Raw genomic sequence first — 19,943 nt, 5'->3', positions numbered from 1 at the left:
ACTAAAATGCACCTCCAAGCACTGCAGGTGACCTGAGAATCTCATGCCGGGTCCTTCGGCCCACCATGTCCATACCTGCCATTAAGCACCCTTCTATATTAATCCCATTTACCACTGCATTTAATTAAGCCACACCATTCACTTGTGGGGAGAAGGCAGGAGAATGGGGCTGAGAGAGAAACATAGATAGACAATAGACAATAGGTGCAGGAGGAAGATATTCGGCCCTTCGAACCAGCACCGCCACTCAATGTGATCATGGCTGATCACCCACAATCAGTACCCCGTTCCTGCCCTCTCCCCAAACCCCCTGACTCCACTATCATTAAGAGCTCTATCTAACTCTCTCTTGAAAGCATCCAGGGAATTGGCCTCCACTGTCTTTTGAGGCAGAGAATTCCACAGCTTCACAACTCTCTGAGTGAAAATATTTTTCCTCGTCTCCGTTCTAAATGGCCTACCCCTTATTGTTAAACCGTGACCCCTGGTTCGGGACTCCCCCAACATCGGGAACATGTTTCCTGCCTCTAACGTGTCCAATCCCTTAATAATCTTATATGTTTCAATAAGATCCCCTCTCATCCTAAATTCCAGTGTATACAAGCCTAGTCGCTCCAGTCTTTCAATGTACGACAATCCCGCCATTCCGGGAATCAACCTAGTAAACCTACGCTGCACGTCCTCAATAGCAAGAATATCCTTCCTCAAATGTGCAAGTGTCTGTGTGTGCACATGTATGCATATTCGTATATGCGTGTGTGTTTGCATGTGTGTAGGAAGGAACTGCAGGTGCTGGTTTAAACCGATGACAGACACAAAGTGCCGGAGTAACTCAGTGGGACAGGCAGCATCTCTGGATAGAAGGAATGGGTGACATTTTAGGTTAAGAAGGGTCTCGACCCGAATCATCACCCATTCCTTCTCTTCAGAGATGCTGCCTGTCCCGCTGAGTTACTCCGGCACTTTGTGTTTGTCATCGGTTTAAACCAGCACCTGCAGTTCCTTCCTACACACATGTACCTGCATGCACGTACACTCATATACACATACAGGGCCCCACACATACACACGCACACACACTCTGGTGCACACTCACGCATGTAATGTACACACGCAGATGCGTACACATACACGGAATGCACACTATACACGCACACACATGCATGCAATGCACATATGCACACACTTGTTCAATTCTGTTCTCCACATTATTAAACAACATCGAGACACTGGTAAAGATACAGAAGTAATCTACGGTGAGTGATCTAAGAGTTTATTCAAATCAGGAGAGATTGAACAGGATGTGGTTGTTTACCCGAGAAAGATAGGTGAGTCCTGCTGGCAGTTTGGTGATGATCACAGGTTGGGAGGGTGTGGCGAGCAGGAGGCCACCTCAGCATACACCTGCCAGGAGCCAGCAGAGAAGCCGGTGGGGCCTCGGGGGTCGGTGGGGCCTCGCGGGTCGGTGGGGCCTCACGGGTCGTGTGGGGCCTCGCGGGTCGGTGGGGCCTCGGGGGTCGTTGGGCCTAGGGGGTCGTTGGGGCCTCGGGGGACGGTGGGGCCTCGGGGGTCGGTGGGGCCTCGCGGGTCGGTGGGGCCTCGGGGGTCGTTGGGCCTCGGGGGTCGTTGGGGCCTCGGGGGACGGTGGGGCCTCGCGGGTCGTGGGGCCTCGCGGGTCGTGGGGCCTCGCGGGTCGGTGGGGCCTTGGGGGACGGTGGGGCCTCGGGGGTCGGTGGGGCCTCGGGGGTCGGTGGGGCCTCGGGGGTCGGTGGGGCCTCGGGGGTCGGTGGGGCTTCGCAGGTCGGTGGGGCCTCGGGGGTCAGTGGGGCCTCGGGGGTCGGTGGGGCCTCGGGGGTCGGTGGGGCCTCGCGGGTCGGTGGGGCCTCGGGGGTCGGTGGGGTCTTGGGGGTCGGTGGGGCCTCGGGGGTCGGTGGGGCCTTGGGGGTCGTTGGGCCTCGGGGGTCGTTGGGGCCTTGGGGGACGGTGGGGCCTCACGGGTCAGTGGGGCCTCACGGGTCGGTGGGGCCTCGGGGGTCGTTGGGACCTCGTGGGTCGGTGGGACTTCGCGGGTCATTGGGCCACGCGGGTTGGTGGGGCCTCGGGGGTCGTTGGGCCTCGGGAGTCGGTGGGGCCTCGCGGGTCGGTGGGGCCTCGGGGGTCGGTGGGGCCTCGGGGGTCGTTGGGACCTCGTGGGTCGGTGGGACTTCGCGGGTCATTGGGCCACGCGGGTTGGTGGGGCCTCGGGGGTCGGTGGGACCTCGGGGGTCGTTGGGCTTCGGGGGTCGTTGGGGCCTCATGGGTCAGTGGGGCCTCGCGGGTCGGTGGGGCCTCGAGGGTCGTTGGGCCTTGGGGGTCGTTGGGGCCTCGGGGGACGGTGGGGCCTCGGGGGTCGGTGGGGCCTCGCGGGTCGGTGGGGCCTTGGGGGTCGTTGGGCCTCGGGGGTCGTTGGGGCCTCGGGGGACGGTGGGGCCTCGGGGGTCGGTGGGGCCTCACGGGTCGGTGGGGCCTCGGGGGTCAGTGGGGCCTCGGGGGTCGGTGGGCCTTGGGGGTCATTGGGGCCTTGGGGGACGGTGGGGCCTCACGGGTCAGTGGGGCCTCACGGGTCGGTGGGGCCTCGCGGGTCGTGGGGCCTTGGGGGACGGTGGGGCCTCGGGGGTCGGTGGGGCCTCGGGGGTCGATGGGGCCTCGCGGGTCGGTGGGGCCTCGGGGGTCAGTGGGGCCTCGGGGGTCGGTGGGGCCTCGGGGGTCGGTGGGGCTTCGCAGGTCGGTGGGGCCTCGGGGGTCAGTGGGGCCTCGGGGGTCGGTGGGGCCTCGGGGGTCGGTGGGGCCTCGCGGGTCGGTGGGGCCTCGGGGGTCGGTGGGGTCTTGGGGGTCGGTGGGGCCTCGGGGGTCGTTGGGGCCTCGGGGGTCGGTGGGGCCTCACGGGTTGGTGGGGCCTCGGGGGTCGGTGGGGCCTCGGAGGTCGGTGGGGCCTCGCGGGTCGGTGGGGCCTCGCGGGTCGGTGGGGCCTCGGGGGTCGGTGGGGCCTCGGGGGACGGTGGGGCCTCGGGGGTCGGTGGGGCCTCGGGGGTCGGTGGGGCCTCGGGGGTCGTTGGGCCTCGGGGGTCGGTGGGGCCTCGCGGGTCGGTGGGGCCTCGGGGGTCGTTGGGCCTCGGGGGTCGGTGGGGCCTCGCGGGTCGGTGGGGCCTTGGGGGTCGGTGGGGCCTTGGGGGTCGTTGGGACCTCGTGGGTCGGTGGGACTTCGCGGGTCATTGGGCCACGCGGGTCGGTGGGGCCTCGGGGGTCGTTGGGACCTCGTGGGTCGGTGGGACTTCGCGGGTCATTGGGCCACGCGGGTTGGTGGGGCCTCGGGGGTCGGTGGGGCCTCGGGGGTCGTTGGGCCTCGGGGGTCGTTGGGGCCTCACGGGTCGGTGGGGCCTCGCGGGTCGGTGGGGCCTCGGGGGTCGTCGGGCCTAGGGGGTCGTTGGGGCCTCGGGGGACGGTGGGGCCTCGGGGGTCGGTGGGGCCTCGCGGGTCGTTGGGCCTCGGGGGTCGTTGGGGCCTCACGGGTCGGTGGGGCCTCGCGGGTCGGTGGGGCCTCGGGGGTCGTTGGGCCTAGGGGGTCGTTGGGGCCTCGGGGGACGGTGGGGCCTCGGGGGTCGGTGGGGCCTCGCGGGTCGGTGGGGCCTCGGGGGTTGTTGGGCCTCGGGGGTCGTTGGGGCCTCGGGGGCCGGTGGGGCCTCGGGGGTCGTGGGGCCTCGGGGGTCGTTGGGCCTCGGGGGTCGGTGGGCCTCGGGGGTCGTTGGGGCCTCGGGGGACGGTGGGGCCTCAGGGGACGGTGGGGCCTCGGGGGTCGGTGGGGCCTCGGGGGTCGGTGGGGCCTCGGGGGTCGTTGGGCCTCGGGAGTCGGTGGGGCCTCGCGGGTCAGTGGGGTCTCGGGGGTCGGTGGGGCCTCGGGGGTCGTTGGGACCTCGTGGGTCGGTGGGACTTCGCGGGTCGTTGGGCCACGCGGGTTGGTGGGGCCTCGGGGGTCGGTGGGGCCTCGGGGGTCGTTGGGCTTCGGGGGTCGTTGGGGCCTCATGGGTCAGTGGGGCCTCGCGGGTCGGTGGGGCCTCGGGGGTCGTTGGGCCTTGGGGGTCGTTGGGGCCTCACGGGACGGTGGGGCCTCGGGGGTCGGTGGGGCCTCGCGGGTCGGTGGGGCCTTGGGGGTCGTTGGGCCTCGGGGGTCGTTGGGGCCTCGGGGGACGGTGGGGCCTCGGGGGTCGGTGGGGCCTCGGGGGTCGGTGGGGCCTCGGGGGTCGTTGGGCCTCGGGAGTCGGTGGGGCCTCGCGGGTCAGTGGGGTCTCGGGGGTCGGTGGGGCCTCGGGGGTCGTTGGGACCTCGTGGGTCGGTGGGACTTCGCGGGTCATTGGGCCACGCGGGTTGGTGGGGCCTCGGGGGTCGGTGGGGCCTCGGGGGTCGTTGGGCTTCGGGGGTCATTGGGGCCTCATGGGTCAGTGGGGCCTCGCGGGTCGGTGGGGCCTCGGGGGTCGTTGGGCCTTGGGGGTCGTTGGGGCCTCACGGGACGGTGGGGCCTCGGGGGTCGGTGGGGCCTCGCGGGTCGGTGGGGCCTTGGGGGTCGTTGGGCCTCGGGGGTCGTTGGGGCCTCGGGGGACGGTGGGGCCTCGGGGGTCGGTGGGGCCTCACGGGTCGGTGGGGCCTCGGGGGTCAGTGGGGCCTCGGGGGTCGGTGGGCCTCGGGGGTCATTGGGGCCTTGGGGGACGGTGGGGCCTCACGGGTCAGTGGGGCCTCACGGGTCGGTGGGGCCTCGCGGGTCGGTGGGGCCTTGGGGGACGGTGGGGCCTCGGGGGTCGGTGGGGCCTCGGGGGTCGGTGGGGCCTCGCGGGTCGGTGGGGCCTCGGGGGTCAGTGGGGCCTCGGGGGTCGGTGGGGCCTCGGGGGTCGGTGGGGCTTCGCAGGTCGGTGGGGCCTCGGGGGTCAGTGGGGCCTCGGGGGTCGGTGGGGCCTCGGGGGTCGGTGGGGCCTCACGGGTCGGTGGGGCCTCGGGGGTCGGTGGGGCCTCGGGGGTCAGTGGGGCCTCGGGGGTCGTTGGGGCCTCGGGGGTCGGTGGGGCCTCGCGGGTCGGTGGGGCCTCGGGGGTCAGTGGGGCCTCGGGGGTCGGTGGGGCCTCGGGGGTCGGTGTGGCCTCACGGGTCGGTGGGGCCTCGGGGGTCGGTGGGGTCTTGGGGGAAGCAGCACTCGATGTCTGTCTCTGAATGCGTCCCTGGGAACAGTCTGTAAATCACAGAGACCTCTGCTGTAACATAGAAAATGGGTGCAGGAGTAGGCCATTTGGCACTTTGAGCCGAATGTGCCAAAATGTGGCCAAAATCAGTTCCCTGTTCCTGGTTCCTCCCCATTTCCCTTGATTCCTTTAGTCCGAAGAGCTCTCTCTTGAAAACATCCAGTGAATTGGCCTCCACTACCTTCTGTGGCAGAGAATCCCACAGATTCACAACTCTCTGGGTGAAAAAGTTATTCCTCATCTCAGTCCTAAATGGCCTAAATGGTTGTGGAGCTGCTCGGAATAAATCGTGCCAGGGAGCCTTGCAAACCTCTCCAGACTCTCTGTGCAAATCCACACTCTGCGAAGATGTGGGCCACCGTCTCCTCTCCGTAGCAGCCGTCCCGAGGGCAGCGTGCGCTGGTAGTGAGGTTCCGGCGGTGCAGGAAGGATCTGACTGAGAGGGCTCCCTCACCGCCAGCCAAGCCAGGTCTTGGTGCTTGTTGGTGAGTTCTGGCGATGAGGCATTTTGCCAGACAAGCTGGGCAGTCTGCTCTGGGAACCATGCCACAGGATCCATGGAGTCATTCCCCTGCAGTGCCTGCAGGACGTTCCATGCTGAATGATCAGCCATGATCATATTGAATGGCGGTGCAGGCTCGAAGGGCCAAATGGCCTACTCCTGCACCTATTTTCTATGTTTCTATGTTTCTATGACCACTGCCCGATGGACTTGTGGTCAAAGGTGTTGGTCCGGAAGAACCTTTCCACGAGTGACAGATGGTGCGGCAATGTCCAGCTGACTGGCACATTGCATCTGCGCCAGGCCCATCATTCGCAACACCGGGTACAGGTAGAACCTCAGCAGGTAGTGACACTTGGTGCCCACATAGGATTGCCAACTTCCTCACTTCCAAATACGGGACAAGGTGACGTCACCACCCCGCGCCCCACGTGACCTCATCCAGCCAGCAGCCACGTGCTCCCGGCCCACCAATGGCGGCTGCCCGGGTCAGGTGGCGGGTTGCTACGCAACCTCCGTAGGCGACACCCGGGCCTCCGGACCTACAGCGTCCAGGCCTACAGTGTCCGGGCCTACAGCCCCCCCTAATACGGGACAAAGGCGGTCCCATAAGGGACAAACTAATTGAGCCCAAAATATGAGTGCCCAGGCTAATACGGGACAGTTGGCAACCCCCAAGCCCACGTGCCTTGGCTCTACGCTCCGCCTGATGCAGCCACACATGAAGGTGGCCATCAGGATGAGGGCAACGTTGGGCATGCTTTTACCCCCGTAGTCTGCCAACATATGCATTGTGGCGCGTCGCACTCGGTCCATCCTTGACCTCCAGATAAAGCGGAAGACGGCTTGGGTGATCTCTGTGGCGTAGGAGGGAGGGACGGGCCACACTTGCGCCAAGTACAGCAGCCCCGAGAGCACCTCACACCTGGTGACCACATTTATCCCCTTTATAGAGAGGGAGCGCTGCTTCCACAGCTCCAGTTTCTTCCCCACCTTGGCTATCCGCTCCAGCCAATTCTTGTCACACGCCTCAGGCCCCCCGAACCAGATCCCCAGCACCTTCAAGAAGTCAGGCTTGATGGTGAAGGGGATGGAAGATCGGTCAGGCCAGTTGCCAAAGAGCATGGCCTCGCTCTTCCTGCGGTTTACCCTGGCCCCCGTGGCCGACTCAAACTGGTCGCAGACGCTGATCAGTCTGCGGACCGACCCTGGATCCGAGCAGAAGACGGCGACATCATCCATGTACAGGGAGGTTTTGACCTGAGTGCCCCCACTGCCTGGCAATGTCACTCCTCTTATGCTCGCATCCTTCCTGATGGATTTGGCAAAGGGCTCAATACAACTGACGAACAAGACAGGGGAGAGAGGGCAACCCTGCCTGACTCCAGACCTGACGGGGAAGCTGTCTGATTCCCACCCATTGATTTGGACTGCACTACAGATATCGGTGTAGAACAGTTGGATCCAATTCCTGATTCCCTGCCCAAAGCCCATTTTGGAGAGCACGTCCCTCATGTACGTGTGCGATATCCTATCGAAGGCCTTCTCCTGGTCCAAGCTGACCAGGCAGGCATCCACCCGTCTGTCCTGCACGTAGGCAATGGTGTCTCTCAGCAGCGCCAGGCTATCTGAGATTTTCCTGCCAGGTACAGCACAGGTTTGGTCCGGGTGGATCACCTGTCCCAGAGCAGACTTGACCCGGTTGGCGATGGCCTTAGACAGGATCTTGTAGTCTACATTCAACTATTGGAATTTGTGAAAATGATCAAGATACATTGGCAAGGAGTCCGGCCCTGTTGCTCAGAAGGGTAGGGAAAGGAAGAGGAGAGCGATAGTAATAGGGGACTCTATAGTGAGGGGGTCAGATAGGCGTTTCTATGGACGCAGTCGGGAGACCCGGATGGTGGTTTGCCTCCCTGGTGCCGGTGTCCGGGATATGTCTGAGCGTGTCCAGGATATCCTGAAAGGGGAGGGAGAGGAGCCAGAGGTCGTGGTACATATAGGTACCAACAATATAGGTAGGATAAGGGAAGAGGTCCTGAAAGGAGAATTTAGGGGGCTAGGAAGAGAGTTAAAAAAAAGGACTTCCAAAGCAATAATCTCAGGCTTACTGCCTGTGCCACGCGATAGTGAGAATAGGAATGGAGTGAGGTGGAGGATAAATACGTGGCTGAGGAACTGGTGCAGGGAGCAGGGTTTCAAGTTTCTGGATCATTGGGACCTCTTCTGGGGGAAGTATGACCTGTACAAAAAGGACGGGTTGCATCTGAACCTGAGGGGAACCAATATCCTGGCGGGGAGATTTGCTAAAATAATTGCGGAGACTTTAAACTAGTACGGTTGGGGGGAGGGACTCAAACACAGATAGCTAATAGGCAGTGTGTGAGGCAGGAGGCAGAAAAGGGAAACACTCAGACCCAACATGTAGGAGAGAAAGAAGGGAAAAGAAATAAACTGAGAATAAGAAATGATGGGTCCCTTAAATGTGTATATTTTAATGCTAGGAGCATTGTAAGAAAGGTGGATGAGCTTAGAGCCTGGATTGACATCTGGAAGTATGATGTTGTGGCGATCAGTGAAACATGGTTGCAGGAGGGTTGCGATTGGCAATTAAATATTCCAGGATTTCATTGTTTCAGATGTGATAGAATCGGAGGGGCAAGAGGTGGGGGTGTTGCATTGCTTGTCAGGGAGGATATCACAGCAGTGCTTTGGCAGGACAGACTAGAAGGTTCGATTAGGGAGGCTGTTTGGGTGGAACTCAGAAATGAGAAAGGTTTAGCAACACTTATAGGGGTGTATTATAGACCGCCAAATAGGGAACGAGAATTGGAAGAGCAAATATGTAAGGAGATAGCAGATATTAGTAGTAAGCATAGAGTAGTGATTGTGGGTGATTTCAATTTTCCGTATATAGACTGGGAATCACATTCTGTTAAAGGGCTGGATGGTTTGGAGTTTGTAAAATGTGTGCAGGAGAGTTTTTTGCAGCAATACGTAGAGGTGCCTACCAGAGAAGGGGCAGTGTTGGACCTCCTGTTAGGAAATGAGATGGGTCAGGTGACGGAGGTATGTGTTGAGGAGCACTTTGGGTCTAGTGATCACAATGCCATTAGTTTCAATATCATTATGGAGAAGGTCAAATCTGGACCAAGGGTTGAGATTTTGGATTGGACAAAGGCTAATTTTGAGGAGATGAGAAAGGATTTAAAAGGTGTGAAATGGAAATTTTTGTTTTATGAAAAGGATATTGGCCTTCGTAACAAGAGGAGTTGAGTATAGGAGCAAAGAGGTCCTTCTACAGTTGTACCGGGCCCTGGTGAGACCGCACCTGGAGTACTGTGTGCAGTTTTGGTCTCCAAATTTGAGGAAGGATATTCTTGCTATGGAGGGCGTGCAGCGTAGGTTCACTAGGTTAATTCCCGGAATGGCGGGACTGTCGTATGTTGAAAGGCTGGAGCGATTGGGCTTGTATACACTGGAATTTAGAAGGATGAGGGGGGATCTTATTGAAACATATAAGATAATTAGGGGATTGGACACATTAGAGGCAGATAACATGTTCCCAATGTTGGGGGAGTCCAGAACAAGGGGCCACAGTTTGAGAATAAGGGGTAGGCCATTTAGAACGGAGATGAGGAAGAACTTTTTCAGTCAGAGAGTGGTGAAGGTGTGGAATTCTCTGCCTCAGAAGGCAGTGGAGGCCAGTTCGTTGGATGCTTTCAAGAGAGAGCTGGATAGAGCTCTTAAGGATAGCGGAGTGAGGGGGTATGGGGAGAAGGCAGGAACGGGGTACTGATTGAGAGTGATCAGCCATGATCGCATTGAATGGCGGTGCTGGCTCGAAGGGCTGAATGGCCTACTCCTGCACCTATTGTCTATTGTCTATTGTCTATTGATATAATAGAGAAATGGAGGATATTTAAAGGTGAAATTTTGAGAGTACAGAGTCTTTATGTCCCTGTTCGGTGGAAAGGAAAGAATAATAATTTGAAAGAGCCGTGGTTTTCCAGGGAAATTGGACACTTGGTTCGGAAAAAGAGGGAGATATACAATAAATATAAGCAGCAGGGAGTAAATGAGGCTCTTGAGGAATATAAAGAATGTAAAAGGAATCTTAAGAAGGAAATTAGAAAAGCGAAAAAAAGATATGAGGCTGCTTTGGCAAGTAATGTAAAAGTAAACCCCAAGGGGTTCTACAGATATGTCAATAGCAAAAGGATAGTGAGGGATAAAATTGGTCCATTAGAGAGTCAGAGTGGACAGCTATGTGCTGAGCCGGAAGAAATGGGGGAGATATTAAACAATTTCTTTTCTTCGGTATTTACCGAGGAGAAGGATATTGAATTATGTGAGGTAAGCGAAACAAGTAGAGTAGTGATGGAAATTAGGAGGATTAGGAGGATTAAAGAAGAGGAGGTACGGACACTTTTGAAAAATATAAAAGTGGATAAGTCTCCAGGTCCTGATAGGATATTCCCTAGGACATTGAGGGAAGTTAGTGCAGAAATAGCAGGGGCTATGACGGAAATATTTCAAACGTCATTAGAAACGGGGATGGTGCCGGAAGATTGGCACAAGATTGGCGCATTGCGCATGTTGCGCATGTTGTGCCTTTGTTTAAAAAAGGTTCTAAAAGTAAACCTAGCAATTATAGACCTATTAGTTATTGGGAAAATTAATGGAAAAGATACTTAGGGACAATATATATAATTATTTGGATAATCAAGGCCTGATTAGAAACAGTCAACATGGATTTGTGCCTGGAAGGTCATGTTTGACTAATCTTCTTGAATTTTGTGAAGAGGTTACCAGGGAAATTGATAAGGGCAAGGCTGTGGATGTTGTCTATATGGACTTCAGTAAGGCATTTGACAAGGTTCCACATGGAAGGTTGATTAAGAAGGTTAAATCGTTGGGTATTAATAGTGAGGTTGCAAGATGGATTCAACAATGGCGGAATGGGAGATACCAGAGGGTAACGGTTGACAATTGTATGTCAGGTTGGAGGCCAGTGTCTAGTGGAGTACCCCAAGGATCTGTGTTGGGTCCACTGTTGTTTGTCATTTACATTAATGATCTGGATGATGGTGTGGCAAATTGGATTAGTAAATATGCAGATGATACTAAGATAGGTGGAGTATATCATATCATATCATCATATCATATACAGCCGGAAACAGGCCTTTTCGGCCCACCAAGTCCGTGCCGCCCAGTGATCCCCGTACATTAACACTATCCTACACCCACTAGGGACAATTTTTACATTTACCCAGCCAATTAACCTACATACCTGCACGTCTTTGGAGTGTGGGAGGAAACCGAAGATCTCGGAGAAAACCCACGCAGGTCACGGGGAGAACGTACAAACTCCTTACAGTGCAGCACCCGTAGTCAGGATCGAACCTGAGTCTCCGGCGCTGCATTCGCTGTAAAGCAGCAACTCTACCGCTGCGCTACCGTGTAGTTGATAGTGAGGTAGATTTTCAAAGTCTACAGAGAGACTTGGGCCTTTTGGAAGGGTGGGCTGAAAGATGGCAGATGGAGTTTAATGCTGATAAGTGTGAGGTGCTGCATTTTGGTAGGACAAATCAAAATAGGACGTACAGGGTAAATGGTAGGGAATTGAGGAATGCAGTGGAACAGAGGGATCTGGGAATAACTGTGCATTGTTCCCTGAAGGTGGAATCTCATGTGGATAGGGTGGTGAAGAAGGCGTTTGGTATGCTTGCCTTTATAAATCAGAGCATCGAGTATAGAAGTTGGGATGTAATGTTAAAATTGTACAGGGCATTGGTGAGGCCGAATCTGGAGTATGGTGTGCAGTTCTGGTCGCCAAATTATAGGAAGGATGTCGACAAAATGGAGAGGGTACAGAGGAGATTTACTAGAATGTTGCCTGGGTTTCAGCACTTAGGCTACAGAGAGAGGTTGAACAGGTTGGGTCTTTATTCTTTGGAGCGTAGAAGGTTGAGGGGGGACTTGATAGAGGTTTTTTAAATTTTGAGAGGGACGGACAGAGTTGACATGGGTAGGCTTTTCCCTTTGAGAGTGGGGAAGATTCCAACAAGGGGACATAGCTTCAGAATTGAGGGACAAAGGTTTAGGGGTAACATGAGGGGGAACTTCTTTACTCAGAGGGTGGTGGCTGTATGGAATGAGCTTCTGGTGGAAGTGGTGGAGGCTGGCTCGATTTTATTATTTAAGAGTAAATTGGATAGGTATATGGATAGGAGGGGATTAGAGGGTTATGGTCTGAGTGCAGGTAGATGAGACTAGGTCAGGGAGAATGGTCGGCGTGGACTGGTAGGGCCGGACAGGCCTGTTTCCATGCTGTAGTTGTTTTATGTTATATGTTGTATGTTATACAGACAGCACCGACCCCCAGATAATCTGATTATATGAAGTGCAGTTACTTTTTACTGAAACGTTGCAAAATCATAACAATGAACTGGGTAGACACAAAATACTGGAGTAACTCAGCGGGTCAGACAGCATCTCAGGAGAGAAGGAATGGGTGACGTTTTGGGTCGAGACCCTATAACAATGAACTAATTCAAGCAACAAATCTTCAGGTTCCTCAAATCACATACATTCCTGCCAAATAGTGATGGGTCTCCAATTTCACCCCCTGTGTTTTGGCCTGCACCTCTTGCCCAAAGATACTAGAGGAGCAAGATGAACTACTCCGTCGAAATCACGTATACTGAAGGGTAGTAGGCAAAACCCGCTGTTCGCTCTGCCTCTCGCAGTGTAATCAGTGTTGTGGGGAACAGTATGTGTGATTATACCATAAAAATGCAGAATATATCTCTTCTATCAATTCACAGGTTGTTAATTTTCTTTTTGAATGTTTCTGCAAGTTTTCTGTCTATCTTGCTCCTCTAGTATCTTTACTCTTGCCCCTGCTTTGCTGAATAAAAATGTCAGCTTGCATGACCTTTGCTTTGACTCACTGTTCTGCCGTGGTGACCTCTCTCCTGATACCGGGAGAGGTGATTAACAGCTGGAATTGAAGAGGAAATGCAAACAATGTGTCAACAGAAAGTCCTTGATAATACAAAGCCTTGTCTGACAGGATAACATTGATCGTAGACAAGGTAGACTTTTAATTATTTTGCATGTCAAAGTATGTAAATATTGCCGCAATTTGCCCGATGGTACAAAAGGAACACTTGTATTTCTTTTTTACACCAGGTTATGTAAACCAGCGTGAGATTGTAACTGTTTAACCTGACTTTTCCTGTTACAGCTCAAAGTATAATTGCTCAGTATAATTGTCCTGGCAGCAGTATCATGCAAAGGGAATTGTTGCCAATACTTACCCCTCGACCAGCAGAGGTGGCATAAATGGATCTTTTCCCCATTGTTAGTTTCGTTTTTAGTTTTACAGATGCAGCGTGGAAATAGGCTCTTCAGCCCACCGAGTCTGCACCGACCAGGAATCCCCGCACATTAGTTCTATCCTATGCACCAGGGGACAATTAAACTACAAACCTGTACATCTTTGGAGTGCGGGAGGAAACCGGAGCACCCGGAGAAAACCCATGCAGGTCACGGGGAGAACGTACAAACTCTGTACAGACATCACCCGTAGTCGGGATGGAACCCGGGTCTCTGGCGCTGTGAGGCAGCAACTCTACTGCTGCGCCACCGTGCAGAACAATAAACAGAGTCATCAGCATGGGCTGGTTGGCTGAGGGAGATGGACCAGTCTCTCAGTTGCACCACCTTGTGGCCAACTCATGAGTAGCTTCTTCCCAGGCCCGAGAGCCTGTAGGGACAATGTAGAAACAAGGAACTGCAGGTGCTGGTTTACAAAAAAGGACATAAAGTGCTGGAGTAACTCAGTGGGTCAGGCAGCATCTCTGGGGAACATGGATAGGTGACGTTTCACAGAGTGCTGGAGTAACTCAGCGGGTCAGGCAGCATCTGTGGAGAACATGGATAGGTGACGTTTCACAGAGTGCTGGAGTAACTCAGCGGGTCAGGCAGCATCTCTGGAGAACATGGATAGGTGACGTTTCGGGTCGGGACCCTTCCTCAGACTGATTGGAGGGGGTGGGGGAGGGAGAGAGGAGAGGCAGGACAAAGCGTGGCAGGTAATAGTTGAACAAGAGAGGGGGGTGGGGTTCAATAGAATCCTAGAGTCACAGAGTGGTACAGTGTGGAAACAGGCCCTTCATAGAGTCACAGAGTGATACAGTGTGGAAACAGGCCCTTCATAGAGTCACAGAGTGATACAGTGTGGAAACAGGCCCAACTCGCCCACACCGGCCAACAATGTCCCATCTGCACTAGTCCCACCTGCCTGCGTTTGGTCCATATCCCTCCAAACCTGTCCTATCCATGTACCTGTCTAACTGCTTCTTAAACGATAGGATAGTCCCAGCCTCAACCAGCTCCTCTGGCAGCTCGTTCCATACACCCACCACCCTCTGTGTGAACAGGTTACCGCTCGGATTCCTATTAAATCTTTTTCCCTTCACCTTGAACCTATGGTGTTCAATTCCCCTACTCTGGGCAAAAGACTCTGTGCATCTAAAATTGGCAGATGGTTGGACAAAGACCGGAGATTAAAATAGGTGTGAGACAAAAGGATTGAAGAGTTGCGAATTGTGAAGCTAGATGAAGGAATGTAGGTGGGGGGGGGAGGGGAGAGGTAGATCCAGGTGGATGTGTCTGGGAAAGGGGAGTGGGAGTGGGGGTTAGTTAAAGCTGGAGAATTCAATATTCATACCGTTGGGTTGTCGGCCAGCCAGTTTGCATGTGGTCTCGCTCTGGCATTGGAGGAGCCCCAGGACAGAAAGGTCAGTGTGGGAAAGGGAAGGGACGTGCCTGCTTTCTTGGGGACTAGGGCCAAATGAAACATGCAACACCTGTCCCTTTACCTCCCCCCTCCACTCCATCCAAGGACCCAAACAGTCTTTCCAGGTGAGGCAGAGGTTCACCTGCACCTCCTCCAACCTCATCTATTGCATCCGCTGCTCTAGATGTCAACTTGTCCACATCGGCGAGACAAAACGTAGTCTCGGCGATCGTTTCGCTCAACACCTTCGCTCAGTCCGCCTTAACCAACCTGATCTCCCAGTGGCTGAGCACTTCAACTCCCCCTCCCACTCCCAGTCTGACCTTTCTGTCATGGGCCTCTTCCAGTGCCATAGTGAGACCCACCGGAAATTGGAGGAACAGCACCTCATATTTCGCCTGGGCAGCTTATAGCCCAGCGGTATGAACATTGACTTCTCCAACTTTAGATAGTTCCTCTGTCCCTCTCTTCCCCCCCCCTCCCCCTTCCCAGTTCTCCCACTATCTTCCTATCTCCACCTATATCCTTTCTTTGTCCCACCCCCCTGACATCAGTCTGAAGAAGGGTCTCGACCCGAAACGTCACCCATTCCTTCTCTCCTGAGATGCTGCCTGACCTGCTGAGTTACTCCAGCATCTTGTGAGGGCCAAATGAAAGGTTGGCACAATGTACATAGAATGAAGCCAACATAGTGCAATGGAGACACAAGGAACTGCAGACGCCCGAACCTCGGGTCAGAAAACAAAGTGCTGGAAGAATTCAACGGGTCGGGCAGCATCTGTGGAGGGACTTGGACAGGTGGCGTTTTGGGTTGGGACTCAAAGTCTCTGTGTGTCGATACGTGTGACCTTTGAAGAACAAAGGGAGATCTTATGGAGGTGTACAAAATCATGAGAAGAATAGATCAGGTAGATGCACAAAGTCTCTTGCCCAGCGTAGGGGAATCGGGGACAGGTTCAAGGTGAAGGGGAAAAGATTTAATAGGAATCCGAGGGGTAACTTTTTCACACAGAGGGTGGTGGGTGTATGAAACGAGCTGCCAGAGGAGATAGTTGAGGCTGGGACTATCCCAACGTTTAAGAGACAGTTAGACAGGTACATGGATAGGACAGGTTTGGAGGTATTTGGGCCAAACACGGGCAAGTGGGAATAGTGTAGCCGGGACATTGTTGGCCGGTGGACAAGTTGGGCCGAATGGGCCTGTTTCCACACTGTGTCACTCTATGACTCTCTCTCTAACAATGGACAATTGGGGAGGGGGGGAGAACAAAGGACACTGGGGATTCGGCGTGGGGGGACTGTTGGGGGGGGGACAAAAGGCGGAGCTGGCGTGCTTTGTAACTTTGTCAGCCCGTAGGCTGCAATTTGTGTACATTGGGTACGCAGCAAAGAATCTCACTGTGCCTCGTGACATGTGGCAATAAAGTATTCCATTCCCTTCCATTCCATTCCGTTCATTCTCTGGAGATGGCTGGAAGGTCCAGTAATGAATGAAAACTACCAGGAATGTGGAGACTTTGTAACGTTGGCCAAGACTCGGCCTCCACAGATGCTGCCTGGCTCACTGAGTTCCTCCAGCGCTTTGTTTTTGCTGCATAGAAACATAGAAAATAGGTGCAGGAGTAGGCCATTCGGCCCATCAAGCCTGTACGCACCGCATTTCAATATGATCATGGCTGATCATCCAGCTCAACCTGTAACCTGTACCTGCCTTCTCTCCATACCCCCTGATCCCTTTAGCCACAAGGGCCACATCTAACTCCCTCTTAAATATAGCCAATGAACTGGCCTCAACTACCTTCTGTGGCAGAGAATTCCACAGACTCACTACTCTCTGTGTGAAGAAATGTTTTCTCATCTCGGTCCTTATCCTTAAGCTGTGACCCCTGGTTCTGGACTTCCCCAACATCGGGAACAATCTTCCCGCATCTAGCCTCTCCAACCCCTTAAGAATTTTATATGTTTCTATAAGATCCCCCCATAGTCTTCAAAATTCCAGCGAGTACAAGCCTAGTCTATCTAGTCTTTCTTCATATGAAAGTCCCGCCATCCCAGGGATCAATCTGGTGAACCTTCTCTCTACTCCCTCTAAGGCAAGAACGTCTTTCCTCAGGTTAGGAGACCAAAACTGCGCACAATACTCCAGGTGCGGTCTCACCAAGGCCCTGTACAACTGCAGTAGAACTTCCCTGCTCCTAAACTCAAATCCTCTTGCTATGAATGCCAACATACCATTCGCAGATTCCAGCAGCTGCGGTTTTTTGCATCTCCTGATCTAAACCGTTAGCTGCGTTTCCATCAACCGTGTACACACACTCCTCAGAGGAAATCAAAGAGATAAGTAACTTGACAGAGAAGATGGTTCCTCATATCTACAACTGCTATACTGTGGTTTTACTATGACCTGGTCAAATCATGTGTAAGATACCGGGTTCGTGTGTAGGAAGGAACTGCAGATGCTGGTTTAAAGCGAAGATAGACACAAAATGCTGGAGTAACTCAGCTGATGTCTTAGTCTGAAGAAGGGTCTCGACCCAAAATGTCACCTGTCCATGTTCTCCACAGATGCTGCCTGACCCGCTGAGTTACTCCAGCACTCTGTGAAACGTCACCTATCCATGTTCTCCACAGATGCTGCCTGACCCGCTGAGTTACTCCAGCACTCTGTGAAACGTCACCTATCCATGTTCTCCACAGATGCTGCCTGACCCGCTGAGTTACTCCAGCACTTTGTGTCTATCTTCGGTGTAAACCAGCGTCTGCAGTTCCTTCCTGCACACGAGATGAGGACTGCGTTAGACAAATGATCAACGGTCACACTCAGGATGGAAGAAGTGAAAGCAAGAAGTGAGAAAAAGTCTTAAAATATCCTGGGATGGTTTACGTTATTCAAGGGAACCCGTAAGAAGCCAAAATATCAGGATAATTTGAATTACATTCTGTGATGGGACAATTTTACTTTAGACTTTAGGGATACAGGACAGAAACAGGCCCTTCGGCCCACCGAGCCCACGCTGACTAGCGATCCCCGCACACTAACACTATCCTACACATACTTGGGACAATTTAAACTTTACTGGTCAATTAATCTACAACCCTGTACATCTTTGGAGTGTGGGAGGAAACCGGAGCACCCGGAGAAAACCCACACGGTCACAAACTCCATGCAGACAGCACCCGTAATCAGGATCGAAGTCAGCCAGCAACAGTACCACTGCCCCACCGTGCCACCCTTAAAGTGAAAGTGCCAGATAGCAGTTCTTGTTGCTAATTTTTTAAAAAATTCCAGCATCTTGCCCATCCCAATTTTAATCATTCTGTAAAAAAAGATACAAAGTGCTGGAGTAACTCAGCGGGTCAGGCAGCATCTGTGGAGAACATGGATAGGTGACGTTTCACAGAGTGCTGGAGTAACTCAGCGGGTCAGGCAGCATCTGTGGAGAACATGGATAGGTGACGTTTTACAGAGTGCTGGAGTAACTCAGCGGGTCAGTCAGCATCTATGGAGAATGTGGATAGGTGACGTTTCGGGTCGAGACTAGGCAGGTCCATGACAGAAGTCCATTGCAGGTCCAACCCAAAATGTTGCCTATCCATCTTCTCCAAAAAGGCAGAATGATCCACTGAGGTACTCCAGCACTTTGTATCTTTTTTTTGTAAAGTGGCATCTGCAGTTCTGTGTGTCTACTCTTTTGTGTAACCCCATCACAGTTGCCAAAGGAATAAACTCTGGCCTTTAATCCCAAAGGATTACAGTCTGCCTTGTTCTACCTGATCTCACGGTTGCCAAACACTTTAACTCCCCCTCCCATACTGACCTTTCTGTCCTGGGCCTCCTCCACTGTCAGAGTGAGGCCCAGCGCAAATTGGAGGAACAGCACCTCATATTTCACTTGAGCATCTTACAACCCAGGAGTATGAATATTGACATCTCTAACTTCAAGTAACCCTTGGAACCCCTCTCTCTCTCCATCCCTCCCCCACCCAAGTCGTAGTACTAGTTTCACTGTTGTCCTGTTGAGTTTTATTGTCTGTGTCACTTGTTCTCACCTTTCCCATAGCCTACAATGGACCATTGTGGGCTCCACCTTTCCTTATCATCGTTACCTTTTTGCAATCTTTTATTCATTTGTTCTATACCTCGCTACATCACTGTTTATATCTCTCGCTTCCCTCTCCCCCGAATCTCAGTCTGAAGACGTACAGGTATGTAGGTTAATTGGCTGGGTAAATGTAAAAAAAAAATAAAAAAATTGTCCCTAGTGGGTGTAGGATAGTGTTAATGTACGGGGATCACTGGGCGGCACGGACATGGTGGGCCGAAAAGGCCCGTTTCCGGCTGTATATATATGATATATGATGATATGATAAGAAGGGTCTCGACCCGAAATGTCACCAATTTTGAGGGAGTGCAGCAAAGGTTCACAAGGTTAATTCCCAGAATGGTGGGACAGTTATATGATGAAAGAATGGAACGACTGGGCTTGTATTCACTGGAATTTAGAAGGATGAGAGGGGACCTTATAGAAACATATAAAATTATTAAGGGATTGGACACGCTAGATGCAGGAAAATTGTTCCTGATGTTGGGGGAGTCCAGAACCAGGGGCCACAGTTTAAGAATAAAGGGTAGGCCATTTAGAACGGAGATGAGGAAAAACGTTTTCACCCAGAGAGTTGTGAATTTGTGGAATTCTCTGCCACAGAGGGCAGTGGAGGCCAATTCACTGGATGCATTCAAAAGAGAGTGAGATTTAGTTCCTAGGGCTAACGGAATCAAGGGGTATGGGGAGAAGGCAGGCACGGGGTAGAGTGCTGGAGTACCTCAGTGGATCATTCGAGCCAGCACCGCCGTGCAAAATCAGTACCCGGTTCCTGCTTTCTCTCCATATCCCTTGATTCCCTCTTCTGCCTCCACTGCCTTCTGTGGCAGAGAATTCCACAGATTCACAACTCTCTGGTTGAAAGAGTTTTTCCTCATCTCAGTCCTAAATGGCCTACCCCTTATTCTTAAACTGTGACCCCTGGTTCTGGACTCCCCCAACATCGGGAACATGTTTCCTGCATCTAGGCCTGTCCAATCCTTGAAGAATTTTATATGTTTCCATCAGATCCCCTCTCATCCTTCCAAATTCCAGTGAATTCCAGTGATCAGACAAAACCACGAGGGAAAAGTTTACTTTCAGATCCATGGAAGGCAGTTGGCATCAACAATGATCTCAGATGCATATACTTTCTTGGAACAAGAAAGAAATATCAAACACTGCATTTTGTGTAATTAATATCATCGACAAGCAGAAAACCATGAAAAGGTGTGTTTGCTGCCCTCTTGTGGACATGACCATGGCAGCTCACCAAAATGTCAGGACC

Source organism: Rhinoraja longicauda, chromosome 42, assembly GCF_053455715.1.
Source record: "Rhinoraja longicauda isolate Sanriku21f chromosome 42, sRhiLon1.1, whole genome shotgun sequence".
NCBI classification, from domain to species: domain Eukaryota; kingdom Metazoa; phylum Chordata; class Chondrichthyes; order Rajiformes; family Arhynchobatidae; genus Rhinoraja; species Rhinoraja longicauda.
The sequence above is the reverse complement of the archived record's forward strand: the minus strand, read 5'-3'. Positions refer to the sequence as shown.